An 18,386-nucleotide genomic window follows, 5' to 3' on the forward strand; every position below is an offset into this window, starting at 1 on the left:
AAGTTTTGAACAACAAGTTCTTTCTAGCACTGAGAGAGAAACGTCTGGGAAAAGCAGCACATATGCTCCTACACAAAGCGCATCAGACCCATTCGACGCTTCAGATTGAAACGATTGTGTGGCTGTCGAAGTACTGGTGCAATCGAAGAAAACAGCGATGTAGTGGAATCCTGTGTCAAAGTCGCCCGAAATTTCGACATTATTTTCAGGTCCGCATATGGACATTAAAATTGCTGCACTACGAAGATGACGTGCTACAGACGCGAAATTTAACCGACAGGAAGAAGATGCTGTGATATGCAAATGATTAGCTTTCCAGAGCACTCACACAAGGTTGCCGCCAGTGGCGACACCTTCAACGTGCTGAAATTGGACCTGCAACAGTGTGGCAGGGGCTGCGGCAAACGAAAAACGAAGAGCGGTGCTCGGAAAAGGCGAGGCAGCACAGGCTTGTGTGACAGGTGTGTCGGTTCCGCGAGCTGCGTTGTGACGTCAGCGGGATCGCAATGGCGATATGGCCTCTCAGATGTGACTGGGCGGTGGCATTTGGGGTCAGCACGCGAGTCCTGCCAGGCGCACGGAGGGAGTGTCCCAGCAGAGCTGGCTGGCGGCAACGCCGTCTGTGGATTGCCTGTGATAACGAGTGGCCGGCCTGCAGGCCGTGAGCTGATCCAAAACATGTCACCCGAGAAATCACTGATCATAGAGGGTAAAGAAATAAAACATTCCCGAGCTGCACTGTTGAAAGTTCACTGAGGTGCTCAGTCGCGGAAACACTTTGCGGAACTCCATCTCGACTCGACACTTCGGCACAGTGGGAGCGCGGAGATGGCGCAACGTGCCCGTACTCACGCGAGTACAACGTAATTGCGTGAATGTGGTTCCCAGTACTCAGACAGATAAGCCAGACGACGTGGAGGGAGACGTCTGGAGCTCGACGGGAAAGGACGTGGGAAATCTACGCGGAAGTTCATATACACTCGAAGCCCGACGCGGCAGAGGCACAGGGAGGCGAACGCAAGCCCACGAGCTGCAGCGGATAAATAGCCCGTTATGTTTGAGGTGTTTACCAGAGCTCTATTGGAGACGATGTACGAATGTGGCTGCTCAGTATTGACAGGGTGTCTAAAGCAGGCGACGGCTGGGGTGTCATTCTGACGCAACATGGACGTTTGAAATGGGTGCAGTGGCTGGACAATGCCCGGTGCCGGTTGTGGCGGGGCTGACCCAGGGGCCTGTAGAGGGCACAGTCTCGGCACCTTTGCCGGCCGGCTGGGTAAGGTGTGGTGCAGCTGCAGCGCGATGACGGCTGGGGGTGGCATGTGTGCCTCGTTGGTGGCCCCTGGTGTGGGTTCTGTGGTGAAGGGAGCTTTGTCTGTTGCCAAGTCTCCTTCAAGGTCGAAGAAGGGAATGGCGGCAGGAGTGGTGAGGCTGCGAGCCGACTAGACTCAGTCAATTGACACCTTCTTCAACTTACTGTTGCACTCAATATCGAGCTCCCTCACCACGACCAATAACAAAGTGTGGCCCCGAGTAGGACTGTCGAAGACAAACCGTGTCATGCATACAGTGCCGTAGGTTGACATGTGTGAACACTACGCCGGTGCCGTGCCGTGTCGGCGTGTTTGCGCACAGACGTTCTGTAAGTGGAGAAGCTGATGCATCGTGGGGTAGTGCTAGCTCCTTCAAAAAATCACCAGGAATTGCGGTCAAGCGGTAATGTCTTCTTCCAGAGTTACTCACAGCCTGAGCATCACCACTGCCAGTACTTCCATCAAGTTGGCTTCGTGGCAAGTTATCAAGGCTTTCAGTAATCAATTGAGTCATTTGACCGTGCCATTAGACACCATGTGGTAGCTAGTAGTGCTGTGTAACTGCAGGTCACATAGTTGGGCGATGCTTGTGAATTGAGCACTGTCAAACTGGCAGCCGTGATCCATTGCGACGTGACAGAGGCAGCCAAAATGCACTATCCATGTGTCGACGAAGGCGGCGGCGATGGTCACAGCAGTGTTGTCTTCTATAGGGCATTGCCTCCAGCCAGATTGTGGAGAGGTGTACCATCGTCAACAGATAACGCTTTCCTTGGGAGAGGGCATGAGTGGACTCACTAAGTCCACTTGGAGGTGTGCAGACCAGCGTATCACTTCGGGAAAGGCAATGACGAGTGAAGGGAGTGCCTCCCTACTTTGGCTAAGTGTCATGCAGTGCACGTGCGTGATCATTGATGGCAGTCTTTCGGTAGTTGTAGCCAGACGAAACGGGCAGCCCTGACCGACAGAGAGATGTTGATACAGGTTTGTGACAGTCCACGACTGTGTTAGTCGGAAGCACTTCACTAAGAGCAATGGACGGTGTGTGCCTTTTGAAACATCGCACAAAATTTTGTGGACAGAGCTAGGAATTGGCGTTAGCTCTAGTTGTAGGACAATGAAAGTGCTGTGGCGGACGCTGCCCAGTTGTGTGTCACTCTCTCGTTCTTGGGTGACAACCTCAAAGTTTACAGTATGAGACACATCGGGCACAAACGCTGGAGAAGCAGCCAGCGATTATGTTAATTCCAGAAATATGGCGGATGTCTCTCAAGAACTACAACAAGAACTACAACTGCCAGAATTGGCATGGCATTCACTTGGTGTTGTTGTTTCAAGACGCGTAGGTAACGGCCTTTGGTCGGTGAAAATGACGAACAGATAGGCCTCTACAGATAGGCGAAAGTATTCCACTGCTTCGAACACTAAGTCGTAAGCACTCCGGCCACATCGTGACTCTGACAGCTTCCGCAAGAAGAAATTCGGTGGTTGTCATCTACCGCCGAAGGATTCTTGAAGCACAGCGCTGATGGCGGTCTGGGGTGGCGTACACGACAACGGCAGGTACAGCATCTGCACAGCGTGAATGAGTAGTGTCGCTTCAGTAGGGCTACGTTTGGACTCGGTAAAACTTTTCTCCATTGCTTCCGTGCAGATCGCGGGTGCCCTCACCTTCGAGACAGCGCCGAGTAGCGCGGCACGGCAGTCGGTGGTTCCAGTACCATGGAGGCATTGTGCAGGTGGCGCCCATGGAAATTTATCAGGACAAGATAGCGGCGAAAGTCTTTGTGCTTCTTTAGGCTTCTTAAAGATCGAGTGGCATATGTCCTGTAGACGTGATTTAATACCCTACAAACTGAGTTTCAGTGATCCCAAATATACTTTTTGAGGGGATAATCAGGAGCCGAAAATTGGTCGTTAGGTGGCGGCGGTGGACTTAGGGTTATTTCGGATAGAATATTATGTCATAGAGATATGCAGAACACCACGATACACTTTGTAAGCGCCATCAAGTATATGCTACTCGATCTGGGCAGCATTCCACAGGCCGATCGTCATGTACAAGCTTTCGACGCTCAAAGGGCGTGATATTTTCCGTGTTTTGAAAGTCTTTGGGCACCACAGGAATCTATGTAAACACCTTAACGTGGTCAGTTTTGGTAAACTGAGCCCGCCAAGGCATAGCTAAAATCCTGCAGATGGAATTTGGGAAAAAGTGCAAGGCAGAAGACCGTGAGCTGCACAGTGGTCGAACAATGCCCTGTCACAACACGGCTTCGAACTCGGCCCTCACTGCAGCGAGTGCCTAGGGTGTGAGCCGATGCGAACGGCACGAGGTGGCTGAGCAGAGCACAGTCACGATGTGGTGGAACGTCGAACGTCGACGTCCTTCAGTGCATCAGGCAGCGGATATTTTTATGAACCGTTTGTCGCAGTTTTGTGAGTGTGTGTTTAAGTACGAAGGCCTCATTGCACACGATGTATACACATATATTTTATCCGCACAATATATGTTTGTGTGTGAGGTAGAGAGAGACGGAAAGAGAGAGAGGGAGGGAGAGTTTTTCTTTGCCTGATGCTTCTGGTCCCAATTTACAGTGAAAAGAAAGAAATCATCGACTGAAATGTAAATACTGTAAATTCGAGGAAATTATTAACAACTGTAACTACTGTCTACAGATTGATCAGAAAAAATGTGTACATTAAATAACGACGAAAACAATCAGAATGCAAATGTAAATGTCATACACAAATCTACACAAAAAATAGGAAACATAGTATTTAAGTTCATCTAATTTTAGTGTAAATAAATGTATATGACAATAAGAAGAAGAAAATATCTTTGCAAATAAGACCATTGTATACACTGTACCTGTAAGTAATAAAGAAGTACTTGTAAAATATGTCAGGAAAACAATTGTGAAAACGTTAACTCTACAAATTATTGTATATAAGAGTAAAGGGCTTTTTATTTTTAAAAAAATTGTGGGATGTATTATCAAAAACTGTTGTAAATAAAGACAAAATTGTTAAGAAATTTTTTTATCAATAAACTATAAGTTATTTTTTACACTAGTGTTATTATTTACATAACTTTTGACTACACAGTACAATTGACTAGTCTAATGCAATAATTGGACTATAAATAAAGAGAAACTATCGTTGATAATTTGCTATTGTTTATGACAAACCCATACCTTCTTAGCGCTCAGACATCGAATGAAAAGACTAACCTACAGGTGAGCTAGTTGTAAAGCTTGATAAGGGGAAGAAGGACGGAAAGCTCCAATTTTATTGGTGCATTGAGTTTTATTGTCCTGCCACCGCCTGAGATGTGTTTTTCTCTATTTTTATGTCACATGACGACTACACGGTTACGTCATGACCTCGATTATAGCTCAAGCAATTGTCTGGGGGTTTTCAATGGGTGATATTGATAAATTCCTGATGTTTCTCTGGGAAAGAGTGAGTGAAGGCGCCAAAGAGCCCATGTGTGTAACGTGACACGAGATGTGTAACATGACAGTGCATGTGATGAGTTCGTCATCTGAACTACAACTGTGGTAGCTATCCTACTGCTTATCTGCTGTATTGTATCAAATCTCCAGACGTATTGATGACACGGCTACGGGCTACCAAGATCCTGAAACTTTTCTCCACATCTGTAGATGTGTTTTGGAAAAACTGCTGACTAGACACCGAAAGTGATTCTACTACTAACAACACGGTGAAAAAGGACTCTCATGACACATCACATGGTTGTAATGAACGTTCTGTGCGTTGTACTCTAATGGGGAAAGACTATGTAGAACACATGAAGCATTAAAACCATCATCTCAACTTCTCTCTATTCTTCGTTAATCGCATCGGAATTTTTTGCACACATGAAATTCAGCTCTACTCTGCAAAGCACAGTGAAATGGAAGGCAGAGAGTGCTTCCATCACAATATTTTCTTCCCATTCCATTCGCCTTTAGCAAAACTTACATTAGTCTTCTTCTTCTTCACGTCATGTATTAAGCAAATTTCCTGTTATGATTCCGATACTGTGTACAGTCTTCCTGGATTTTTACTTACAATGCAACATTAATTGAGAGCCTTTACTGGATATCTTTCTCCATCCATGTAGTCTACATGTTCTGTCCTCTTTCTACTGTTTTATTTTATTTTCTCGTTTAGATAACATTCCTAAATCTTTCCTTGCATTCTCATTCATTTTTAGATCTCCCTTGCACATCCTTTTACTTTTGTTAGAAATTTCATTTCTTTAGCCTGTATTCTACTTTCTTGGCATCTTGTTGCTGCACACGCTTCACTTCCATAACTAAGATTTGGTACTGCATTTACAGTCTTATGCAGTATAAAATCAGGGCGAAAAAGTACATGAGAAAGATGTAGATAAAATACAAGAATAATTGATCTCAAAACGAGTGCTAATCACCTTTGCATGAGAATTACGTTACGAATAATGGGCAGAATCTTCTCACATTCAATATCTTTTTGTTTAATAAATTCTAAAATATGTTGGAAACTAACTGTAACTGGCTGAAAAAGTAACGTGGACAATTTTTAAACATTTCATAATCGTGCAAGTATCCTTACGTATTATTGTTTCGCATCTGTTCTTGCTATACGCAAATTGCTTTTCTTCCTCATTGCCAGTAATCCTATCACTGTCGCGATCGGATCACTGTCACCGCCACTGGTGTCAGATGAAGCAGATACCTCCGTTTCTGCTGTTCCCGGCTGTGGTAGCAGGTGGCGACATACAGTGTTGCTGAGTAGAAGCTCTGTGAACAGGGAGATGGACGCGCGAACAGCGCCGAGGCTGCAGCGTAAAACGTACCCCAACACCCAGGCATGTATGGATACGTAAAATTGCTTGCATTCAGAAGTAACCATACTTTTCCTGCTGCAAAACGTCCAGCCCTTTATGGAGTGAGTCGGAAAGACTAATATGCCGTTATGGTGAGCGAAGTTCGCATGTGCACACGGAAGACCACGGTGGAAGAAATACCACACAGGCGGTGACACATTTGCTAGCATGACCACTATGTGGAGGAAGTTGTTTCACTAACTGCAGTCAACAGGGGAACAGTAGTGTCGTCTATGTGAGTTGTCTATTACCAGTAACAGAGTCGACATATTGTCTACGTTAAAACCATTATCATAATTAGTTAGTAACTCGTCAATTGTATTTTAACAGAGTGCCAAAAAACTGACTGTCAGAAGAATGAAACATGTATTTTACTCCTTCGTCTTGCAATAAATATATTTCATACACTTCTATATTATGTATTACCTTATTACGACTTCTTCTCCAATAAACAAGCGTTCTAATTTTTATGATGATGCTAACAATTGCATAGTCAATCACTGACCGTTGTTCTCTGGCACCCACATATATTTATGAATGTTCTGCATGTTAAAAAAGATATTCCTAATTTTTAATTGGTTGTTGGTTGCAAATGAGTTCAGTAATTAACCATATTCAGTCAGTATGGGTTCACTTATATTTTCCACTACCTCCTTAATAGGTTTACTCCCTCATGAGCAGTTAGGTCACCAGCCACAATAATAAAATCGCTTTTGCATGTATTGTCTAATACTGTTAGAACACTTTTCGGATTCTTCTCTTTTGTTTCTTTGCGGGGTATATACGGATACTGCATTTAATTGTTCTCTCTCTACTTTTAGTCTTAGCATTAAAATTCTTTAATTTATGACAATGAAATTTCCTATTTTACTTTACCATTTCTTCTCATGTGATATTGGCAACCCTGCTGTAGCTCTTTCATCCCATAGAACACCACTAGAAATATTGTATATTTATCACCAGCTTGTCCCTTGTACTTTATTTATTGTTTCTATAATTGTAGCAACAGAGATATCTTTCCTAGGCAGATCCTCATCCAGTTGCCCTCTCACATTCTGCGTCCTTAAATTTAATATCTTTTCTATTAGAAATCGTTTGTCCCATGTTCGTACCTTTGTAGTCATATTAATAACCGTGCAGCTGTTTCTCTGAGGTTTATGATGTGTGTGGTTTGTATCATCTGGAAGGGACGCTAGCCTCCTGGCAACCGCCACCGTCGAGAGGCATTTCTATCATTGTTACCCTCCCTCAGGAGAGTTGTTATCCCAGTGGCTAGGTGTCTCTCCTACATTAGTTCTGTACTACCTGTAGAAGTAGGGTTGCTTGATCCACCAGTTCAGCTGCTCCAGTGGTCTCCACGTCCACATTCGCTGCCATTGAAATCTGGCAAAGGTCATCCCAAGGTAACATCACCTGGGACAGGTGAACCAAGTTTCTTAGCAAGGTGGTACTGAAGAGACACGGTAGTGATTACATATATCCTCGTTGAATGACAAAATATCCCAAAAGACAGTAAATTGGGAAAACCATATTTTTATACTGGAGGATAATAGAAGAAATGATAAATTGAGAGAACCACATTTTTATGTTGCAGGTCAATGTAATTTATAAGCTTGCCATTAGATATCATTCTCCCAGAAAAATAGATGTTGGTTGACCCACGAAGAGGTGGAAGGAAAACAGATTGGAATAGGTTAATAGCCTAACCCAGGAAGAGGAATTTGAAACAGCCCCGTTATGTCCTTCACTGGGTTTTGTGTGATCTGCTGAAGCCGCCAAACAGTTAATTATCATGATTATATGACCGTGTGCTTAATGGATGAAAGGCCATCGGTGTTTATGCTGTGGTTTTGGTGGTATTTCAACCTAGTGCAGCTGTTCTGAGGTGGAATAGTTGATGATTGATACTTTTTCTATTATTATAAACAACAATGGTAGTGATATACAAACTGATATGTATTTTCTATTAACACACAAATTCTGAGGCAGTGGCTACCTTCGCCTTACACGGTTGATTACGGTTATATCTTTTATTGGTAGCTGATTTTAAGTACTTCATCACATGCAATGCTGATGGTTAACATTCACAACAATCCACTTTGCAATACATGGTTGTTTCCGGCCGACGCAGTTGCTGCGAAACATGTAACTAGTCACTTGTCACTTTTGGTTTTATATAACTCGCGAATCGGTATTGATGAGGCTCAACCCCACAACGATAAGGGGACGGCCTCATTTGTCACATCCCAGTGAATTTGCAATTTACTCCTCACTCGGCACATTCGCCATTGACACCGAATTCGGCTCGACCACCATTCTTGCCCGTCTACCCAGTACTACTTTTCACTTGACACTAATCTCACTGCCTCCTGCAACACTCGACCATCGACTCCTGTCTGCTATCGACCTGGGTGTCAGATACTAATACCTATGTTTGTGGGATCATGGATCCCTTACATCCCCGCCCCAAAAACCTTCTCTGTAGCCACAGGCGAAAAGAATAATAGGAAAAAATTATCTCACAGCATGTAAATGAAGATGAGGAACATTAGATTCTAGTTTACATACTGAAAGTTACAACGTATAATAAATAATACCTTATTGACTCTGGTAGCAAACAGCCCCTACAGAAAGATCATACAACATCAATCTATCTTAATTAATGTAGCATGGTAAATATTTTTACAAACTTTGTCTTACATTCAGTTACCAAAAATCTTCACCGTCAAAGATTTGTATGGACCATTAACTACATATTTGTTACTGGTTAATCCTTAATAACTTGCTACAGCAAAGACAGAAAAATACTAGTCCTATGGCAGCTACCCCTTTGGTATGCCATCCTTTCTGAGGGGTCTCTGCCGTCCATAATACTATCACTCTAACTTATAATTCACTTGGTCAACACACGAGAGTTAAGGAAGAAATTCACAACTTATTCATTGGAGTCTATAACACAAGTGAAATTAAATATGAGAACAAAATATAGCAGTATCTTGACTTATGCAATTATTTTACAATTCCTCATACCTCTACAGATTGATTCAATAATCTTAAATGCTCCATCACTGCACTAAATATTTCTTACACAGTTATTTGCATCGCTATAAATAATGTGGTCGCCCAATGAAATTTTTTTTAATTGCTGTTCACTTCATTCTGACAAACATTTATACTGTCATATGTGAATCTTATCACTAAATGCTCAGATGAGAAGTATAATATTTCCTGTTATATTGGCATTAACCGAAATCCATTACATGGATATTTATTATTCATTACACAGAATTCTGCTTCTAAATCTCGACCAAGTATAACAATAATTGACTCTGATAGCTAATTGGATACATGAATTACTCATTACTCATTGTGCAATGTCTTTAATGTGTTGGTGTTGATGTGTTTCAGTTTTTTTGAATTCTCCATTCCAATTCAGTTTTGATGTCCTTGATATCTCTCTCAGCTTTTCCAATTATCTCTGCCTTGAAATCGTTTATCTCCTCTCGGAGTCGATCTACCTTCACCTACAGCTTGTCATCTCTCTCCTTAAAAGTTATTCTCTTCTGTTCCTAGAATTCCTACAGTCCTTTCCTTAAGTTTTCTTGATTTTCTCCGGACATCTCTGCTATGATTTTCTTGATTTCTTTGTTTTCTTTCTTGATTTCTTCATTTACTTTCTTGATTTCATCATTTCCTTTGGAGATCTCTTCTATACACTTGTTGATTTTTTCATTTTATTTCTGAGATTTCATCGTTTCCTTTGGATATCTCTTCTATATGCTTGTTGATTCCTTGGAGCATCTTGAATATTATTGACTGCATTCTCCATCTTTTAGTCTCAGTTCCTTTCTAAGTAGTTTCACCAGTGCCGCAGAGTAACTGGTTGAATGACCCAATGGGCTGTCCACTGACATTCCGCTACTACCAATTCCTGACTCATCCTTATCCTTCTCCCCTATCTCCATTTTTCTAACTGCCTCCTCCACAACCTTTTCTTTCTGTTCAGGATCCATTCCCAAATATTCACTATGCTCAGACAAGAAAAATAACATAACCTGCTAGTAAACCTACCACTCACTAATTAGCTAATAATTAAATAATACCTCACTGTATTAGGTTAACTCAGATTGGCAAAACAGACTTCCCCATTGAACACCATAAATTACAGAAGCCTACCCAGATTCAACATCAATGACCGCATTTATACACGAACTCCCAAAGTAATATTCACACAACAAGTTAGAAGACATATAATCATGCAATTTACTACAAATAATGCAAATGAGACATTATTCTGTGCTGTACAGCATGAAAACACACGCATACTAGTATATCATCCTTCAGAGCAAATTCGTAAAAAAAAATTATATTTTCTGCAATTGAGAAATTTAATTTGAAGTTCCTTTCATGCTCTGAAAAAACTGCAATATTAATTAGTATTGCGCCAGGAAATCGTCCTCACTAATCCCTTGAGGCTCGCCGAAGTCATGATGTTTGGAGATTTGAAGTCGGGTTACTAGCCTTGTTGACATTGGCTCCTCCAGCATGGTGGCTATCAGGCGATGCGTTGCTGTAGCTGAGTGTGGTGCTGTGTGCATTGCGAAGTCTGCGGCGAATCGCTCTGACGCAGGCCCGTTGTTTGGCGGTTGTCGTCGGGATGGAGCTGCTCTCACGTATTTCGCTGATCAGCAGGTAGGTGGCGCAGGCGTCCTATGCTTCGGGATTTCGCCGCTAGACGTCGAACTCCAAGATGTCGTTGCTTCTACATCAGACACTTGGCTCTGCTGTAAACACTGGTCAGTGTGGTACACCGCCGCTATCGAAATCCTTGCTGTTGCGGCGTGTGGAACTGCTTCACTGCTTCAAATGCTTTGGCTAGCCACTCACAGAGTCTGGGTTACGTTATCCAACAATTACGCCACATTCAACAATCGCAAAGGTGCAAATAGTTTATAGGTCCACATCAAATTGAGCGATTTACACCGTTGAAAAGATAATTTCGGATACAAAGTCACTTGAGAACATGCTCCTGATCCTAACGGAATTTTGACTGGATCACTCGCGATTGTGTACGAATTCGCTTTTCCTTAGAGTAGCAATTTTACAGTAATTCACGTGGGTTTTCGTGCCCATACTTCAATACATTGTTTATTGACACTGATTTTGTCACTTAAACTCGTAAAAACACATTTTTTACTGTACCTCAGTTACTTTTGCACTGTATTGTCTAAATAGGTTATTCATTCCCACTATTTCTAATTTCACCATCAGTACGTTATATTGCACTGTTTCTAGTTGAAATACACTAATTTAAGTCACGGTAACGACAATACCAAATAATTCTTGCACTAAAATTTGTCCGAGAATTGCAAATGTCTGTCCACTGAAACCAAAAATGGTGCTTAATAAACCATTGTTCGGATCCGAAAATTGCAACTGTTCTTGGCACGGGAGGCAGGGTGAAACATCCACGTTATGTCTTATACTGGATTTTGTGTGATTTACTGAAGCCGCCCAACAGTTAATTATCATGATCGTATGACCATGTGCTTAATGGATGAAAGACCATCGGTGTTTCTGCTGTGGTTGCGGAGGTATTTCAACCGGGTGCCGCTGTTCTGAGGTGGAATAGTTGATGATTGAAAGTTTTTCTATTATTATAGACCACAAAGGTAGTGATATACAAACTGATATGTATTTTCTATTAGCACACAAATTCTGAGGCAGTGGCTACCTTCGCCTTACATGTTTAGTTATGGTTATATCTTTTATTGGTGGCTGATTTTAAGTACTTCGTCGCACACAATGATGATGGTCAACATTCAGAACAATCCTCACTGCAATCTATGGTTGTTGCTGGCCGATGCGGTTGACGCGATACACGTAACTCGGCACTTTCACTTTTGGTTTTATATCACACGCGAATCGGTATTGATGAGCCTCCACCCCACGATGATAAGGAGACGCTCTCATTTGTGACATCCCCGTGAATTTACAATTTACTCCTCTCACTGCACATCCACCATTGACACCGCATTCAGCTCGACCACCATTCTTGCCCGTCTACACAGTACTAGTTTTCACTCGACACTAATCTCACTGCCTCCTGCAGCGCTCGACCTTTGACTCCTGTCTGCTATTGACCTGGGTGTCGGATACTAATATCTCATAGTCTGTAGCATGGCTTGCCTGTGTACGACACCCAGCCACAGCTTACTTATCAGGTTTCAGCAGGCAGTTGTAGTGTCGATGTTCTGCACAAAGTTCTTGAAGTGCACGTAAAGTGCTTCCAAAATGTGACAAACCATATAAGCAGGGAATATTAATTATGCCTGCTTTCAGTAGATTGGCTTCACCATTCGCAGAGTCAACAATGGTGGCAGTGTTTTATGCTGGCAGAAAAATAGCCTACGTCTAATTTTTAGAATGTGCATGACCTATTTAGGAGAAATTCCCCGCGAAAAGCTGGAAGGTCATGGAACTAAATCCTCCTTTTTTAGGAACACTCACCTTCGTTTTAAATTCCAGAGCCTTGCGGAATTTCCAAAGGAATAGTATAACTCTCCCTCTCAGGCCGAGAAGAAGATTTACATTGACAAAGAAAATTATTTTTCTTTTGTTTTTTTTTTTTGTTTTTGAGAATGGGAGTATGCAGACTAGTACTCCATTGCCAAAATAATTGACTCGTAATTCCTGATTCACAACGGCAAGAGTATTATTACAATGACGCGAACGTTAGTCGCACTTGGACATCGGACTTCGTGTCCGCCTGCTCAGCTGGGTGGTAACGTGCTCGCCTCCCATGCAAGTGGGCCCAGGTTCGATACCCGGCCGGGTTGGAGATTTTCTCCACTTGGGGACTGGCTGTTATGTTGTCCTCATCATCATTTCATCCTCATCAACGCCGCACATGGCTCCCTAATGTGGCGTCGACTGAAATAAGACTTGCACTTGGCACTTGGCCGAACATCCCTGGATGGGGCATCCCCACCAACGATGCCATTCGCCCACTTACATCGGACTTCATAATGAAATAATAACTGCAGGCTTTCAGAAAGTGTTCTACTGTAAGTGGCGTTCTGCTAGACATGCAGAAAATGGCTGCTAATTGTTCGTTGGCAATCCGTTATTCTGGAAGGTATTAAAAGTACTTAGGAATCTGAATATCTGGTCTGTCATCTGTGAAAATGGTCGTAACATGTCTTACAATAAGTACACGTACACCATTCCCAGTTAATGAATTGCTGTTATCTAATAATTTCACATTCTTAGACAAACAATGGCCTAAGAGAAGAAGAAAGCAAGAGAAAGAGAGAGAGAGTTTATTAAAGACAAGTGACGAACAGTTTTAAAAGTTCAGAGACAATATTTTACAGATTTTTATCGCAAATTGCTGGTATATATTTGCCGTCTCTGGCCATGTGCATGAAAGATTATATAGTTACAGATATTAGATAGCATTTGTGATTCAAAACATGCACACCTTTAAGAATCATTTTACATACAAAGGAAAGGAAATCTATGTAGCTTTACACCGTCCCCTTTGGTTGCGGCGAGGAATCTTATTTACAAATTAGGCAGTGCAATAAAATTTTCCTTTCACTGCCAAAAGAATCTAACAAGGACACGTATTTCATACTTAAAGTCGCTTTTATAAGTTTCACGCAGTAAATTGCACACAACATCAAAATTATATTTTTTGCCTAGAACGTTTTTGCATTAGATCATAATTTATAAACTTTACATCATAGTTTCTTTGCTTTCATCTCATACTCATCACATATACGTTTCACGCATTTCTTTCGCTTTTAGTTTGTTCACTTAACATGTAACAGTAAGCTACAAAGAAAGTAACAACAAATATTTATATCATAAACAAATTGAGAAATAGTGACTTTGTCATCTATTTGAGTTAAAAGGTAGTTCATTCATTACAAAAATATTTCTTCAATATCTGCATCGTTGTCAGTCATTCTATCATTAGAAATCTTCACTACTTAGACTAATTTCAACCTAATTACTGGTCATTTAATATGCTTATAATCCAGACAACACACAGTGCTTATACCATTTTGCTCATCGACTTATAATCGCATGACCAAATACTTATTCTACATTGCAGAAAGAACTCACTGACTAAGATTCAGGTACATGATGGTCAAATAAAAGCCTTCGATTATAGGTTAACACATTTATATTAGCTCTTAGCTACAGGTGACAGACAGGTTTACAGTATGATCGTTTAGAAGATTATATTGTAAGCATATAGCATTTGGTTGGCATTTAATATGCTTATAATCCAGACGACACACAGTGCTTATACCATTTTGCTCATCGACTTATAATCACATGACCAAATACTTATTGTACATTGCAGAAAGAACTCACTGACTAAGATTCAGGTACATGATGGTCAAATAAAAGCCTTCGATTGTAGGTTAACACATTTATATTAGCTCTTAGCTACAGGTGACAGACAGGCTTACAGAATGATCGTTTAGAAGATTATATTGTAAGCATATAGCATTTGGTTGGCTATACATGTTACGTGTGAAATTCCAACATGCAATCGTTCTCATACTGTACAAAAAACTTCCATACCTTGCAGAGAACCGTTAATCTGTCTTAAGCAATAGACATATGATCAAACTGCTGTTACTTGTGTACTACTAGGTCATTTCCATTAACTCTGATGGCGTTAGTCAATAGTTAACCTAAGATTTCAGTGTTCATACTATGCAAACATTCTCCACCGACTCATCAAGTGAATGTTTTCACTTAAATAAGAGACTAGTCGTCTATGTGCTAGCTTCTGTTGCTACACCAATATATACATTCTCATATACCTACAGCCAAGGCATGTAGAGTACAAAATCTAAAACTGGATGGATTGTGATAATTTACGTCTCCATTTCGTAGCATTATTAGCTGAGGAAAAAATTATACTCACTGAAATTAGCGTTGTTTCATAACTAAAGCCTATTTTCTTAGTTTTGTGCATATATAAATTCGTCTACAGGAAACTCTTCTTCAAGTCATGAAGGAGGTACAGACTTTTAATTTTCCCCACAGTCAGACAGGTCAACAGGATTGTCTGAAATCGTCCAGTATATAGTTCATGACATTTCGTTTTCTTTCTTAATAATAGTTGAGGTTTTATAGTGGGTTTTCAACATCACTGTCTGTCCTAAAGAGTATACTTGTTCTAGGGGACTAATGACCTCAGATATTAAGTCCCACAGTGCTCAGAACCAACCCAGCAGGGTAATGTTGCACCCTACACCTCCAGAATTACTACAGAGTGGCTCCAGGAACAGTCTTCTGAGTTTAAACACTTCTGTTGGACTCAGAGTACCCCGACATGAACATTATTCAGTATATCTGGCCTTGCGACGTCCTGTTCAGGAGAGATCTCCACCCCCACGTCCTCTTTTTTTCCGTGACAATGGTCAACACTTGTTTCATATTTTATTTCTGGGTTTCCTCTGCTCACGGCATATATGTAATGGGGTGGAGCCACCCTTTCTTTTCTTTCCCTCCTCTTACTGAATTAGCTGGAGTGTGTGAGGTACAATACATCGGAAGATCATTTTTTATTTCTTATAAGAGACCTATAAATTCTACAGATTTGGTCTGTTTATTAAGTGCATGTGTCTTCATTAAACGATTACTCTCACGAAAAAACTTTTCCATGGGGTTTCCATGTGGGTTGAGCAATGAGACCAATATTTACTTAATCTGCCGATCTGTCAAGTATTGCCTCCATTCATAACAAGTGAAACTGGATGCGTTTGCTGAATGAAATCGATGCATACTTGCCTACCATCGGAATATGGTCATTTACTATTCTCCTGATGACTGATCTGGAAGTAGATGATTTCACTGCACATGGCTTAACATATCTAGAAAAGATGTCACATAAGCCAGCAACGTATTGACCACTTGCAGGAGTAGTGGACTTGAAAGGTCAATGCAAAACGTACTCAGAGGTTTTGTAGGTAAAATCGAATGCAGTTCCATCTTACTACCCAAGTTCGAATGTTTTGCCTTTTGGCAGAGTAGAAAATCTTTCGCAATTTGTTGTGTGTGTTGTAAAATATTTGCAAAATAGCAATATAGTTTAAATTTCCACTTTTTTGCAACATAATGTCTTCATACATAATGAGTATGCCATATCTTTTTGATAGGTGGCGGGAACAAACAAGCACTACTTGTCCGATAAGAAATCTCTCCCGCAGAACAAAACACTTTCATATTACTGATGTCTTTTTCGAGATCATTCCCTTTCTGAAGAAGAAGCTTCATTTTAGTCCACCTGGGCTCGTTATTTCGTAGAACCCTCGATGTTCTGATACATGTCTGCAATAACCACAGGTACGCCATTCCCAGTTGGTGCAGTTATTATTAGCTAATAATAACAAATGCTTAAGTAAGTATTGGCCAGGGGAGGACAGAGAAGTGTAGCAGAATAAAAAAAGAAGAGAGAGAGTTTTTTAAACACAAATGATGAATAACTGACAAAAATTCACTGACCACATCTTGTTGTTTTTTTTGTCGCAGATACTGATACATATATTATATTTGCCTCCTCTGCCCAAGTACATAAAACATCATTAAATTACAGATATTAAATAGCATTTATCGCATAAAGTATACCTTCAAACGCCAAAGAAACTGGTATAGGTATGCGTATTCAGATACAGATAAACGTAAACTGGCAGAATACGACGCTTCGGTCGGCAGTGCCTATGTATGACAACAAGTGTCTGGCGCAGTTGTTAGATCGGTTACTGCTGCTGTAATGGCAGGTTATCAAGATTTAAGAGAGTTTCACCTAGCTGTTATTGTCGGCGCACGACCGATGGGGCAGAGCATCTCCGAGGTAGCGATGAAGTGGTGATTTTCCCGTCGGACCATTTCATGAGTGTACCGTGAATATCAGAAATCCGCCAAAATATCAAATCTCTGATATCGCTGCGGCCAGAAAAAAATTCTGCAAGAACAGGACCCACGGCGACTAAAGGGAATCCTTCAACATGGCACAAACGCCACTCTTCCGCAAATTGCTGTAGATTTCAATGCTGGGCCGTGAACAAGTGTCAGAGTGCGAACCACTCAACGAAATGTCATCGATATGGGCTCTTGGAGGCCCCCACTTTTGATGACTGCAGGAGACAAAGCTTTAAGCCCCACCTGTCAATACCCACATTGGACTGTTGATGACTGGAAACATGTTGCCTGGTCGGGCAAGTCTAGTTTCAAATTCAGCTGATGGACATGTAGGAGTATGGAATAGCGTCATGAATCCATGTACCGTGCATGTCAGCAGGGGACTGCTCAAGATGGTTCAAATGGCTCTGAGCACTATGGGACTTAACTTCTGTGGTCATGAGCCTCCTAGAACTTAGAACTACTTAAACCTAACTGACCTAAGGACATCACACACATTCAGGCCCGAGGAAGGATTCGAACCTGCGACCATAGTGGTCGCGCTGTTCTAGACTGTAGCGCCCAGAACCGCTCGGCTACTCCGGCCAGCTGTTGAAGATGGTGGAGCGGTATGGCACACCTGATACGTCTAGGTACGACTCCGACACCTTCAATTATTCATGTCCGCTGTGCGTTCCGACGGACTTGGGCAGTACCAGCAGGGCAAAGCCGGCCGGAGTGGCCGAGTGGTTCTAGGCGCTACAGCCTGGAGCCGCGCGACCACTACGGTCGCAGGTTCGAACCCTGCCTCGGGCATGGATGTGTGTGATGTCCTTAGGTTAGTTAGGTTTAAGTAGTTCTAAGTTCTAGGGGACTAATGACCTCAGATATTAAGTCCCACAGTGCTCAGAACCAATCCAGCAGGGCAATGTTGCACCCTACACCTCCAGAATTGCTACAGAGTGGCTCCAGGAACAGTCTTCTGAGTTTAAACACTTCCGTTGGACTCAGAGTACCCCGACATGAACATTATTCAGTATATCTGGCCTTGCGACGTCCTGTTCAGGAGAGATCTCCACCCCCACGTACTCTTACGGATTTATGGACCGCCCTGCAGGATTCATGATGTCAGTTGCCTCCAGCACCACTTCTTACATTAGTCAGGTCCATGCCACGTCGTGTTGCGACACTTGTGCTTGCTGACGGGGTCCTACACGATGTTAGGCAGGTTTACCAGCTTCTTTGGCTCTTCAGCGCACAACTTTAAA

General features: G+C 42.0%; 1 protein-coding gene across 1 annotated transcript in view; it reads right to left on the bottom strand.

Moving 5' to 3' along the window:
- Positions 1 to 18,386, bottom strand: part of LOC124596372 — a 76,480-nt gene that overhangs the window by 21,691 nt on the left and 36,403 nt on the right. The window lies entirely within an intron of this gene.

This window comes from Schistocerca americana, chromosome 2, assembly GCF_021461395.2.
Source record: "Schistocerca americana isolate TAMUIC-IGC-003095 chromosome 2, iqSchAmer2.1, whole genome shotgun sequence".
Classification (NCBI taxonomy): Eukaryota; Metazoa; Arthropoda; class Insecta; order Orthoptera; family Acrididae; genus Schistocerca; species Schistocerca americana.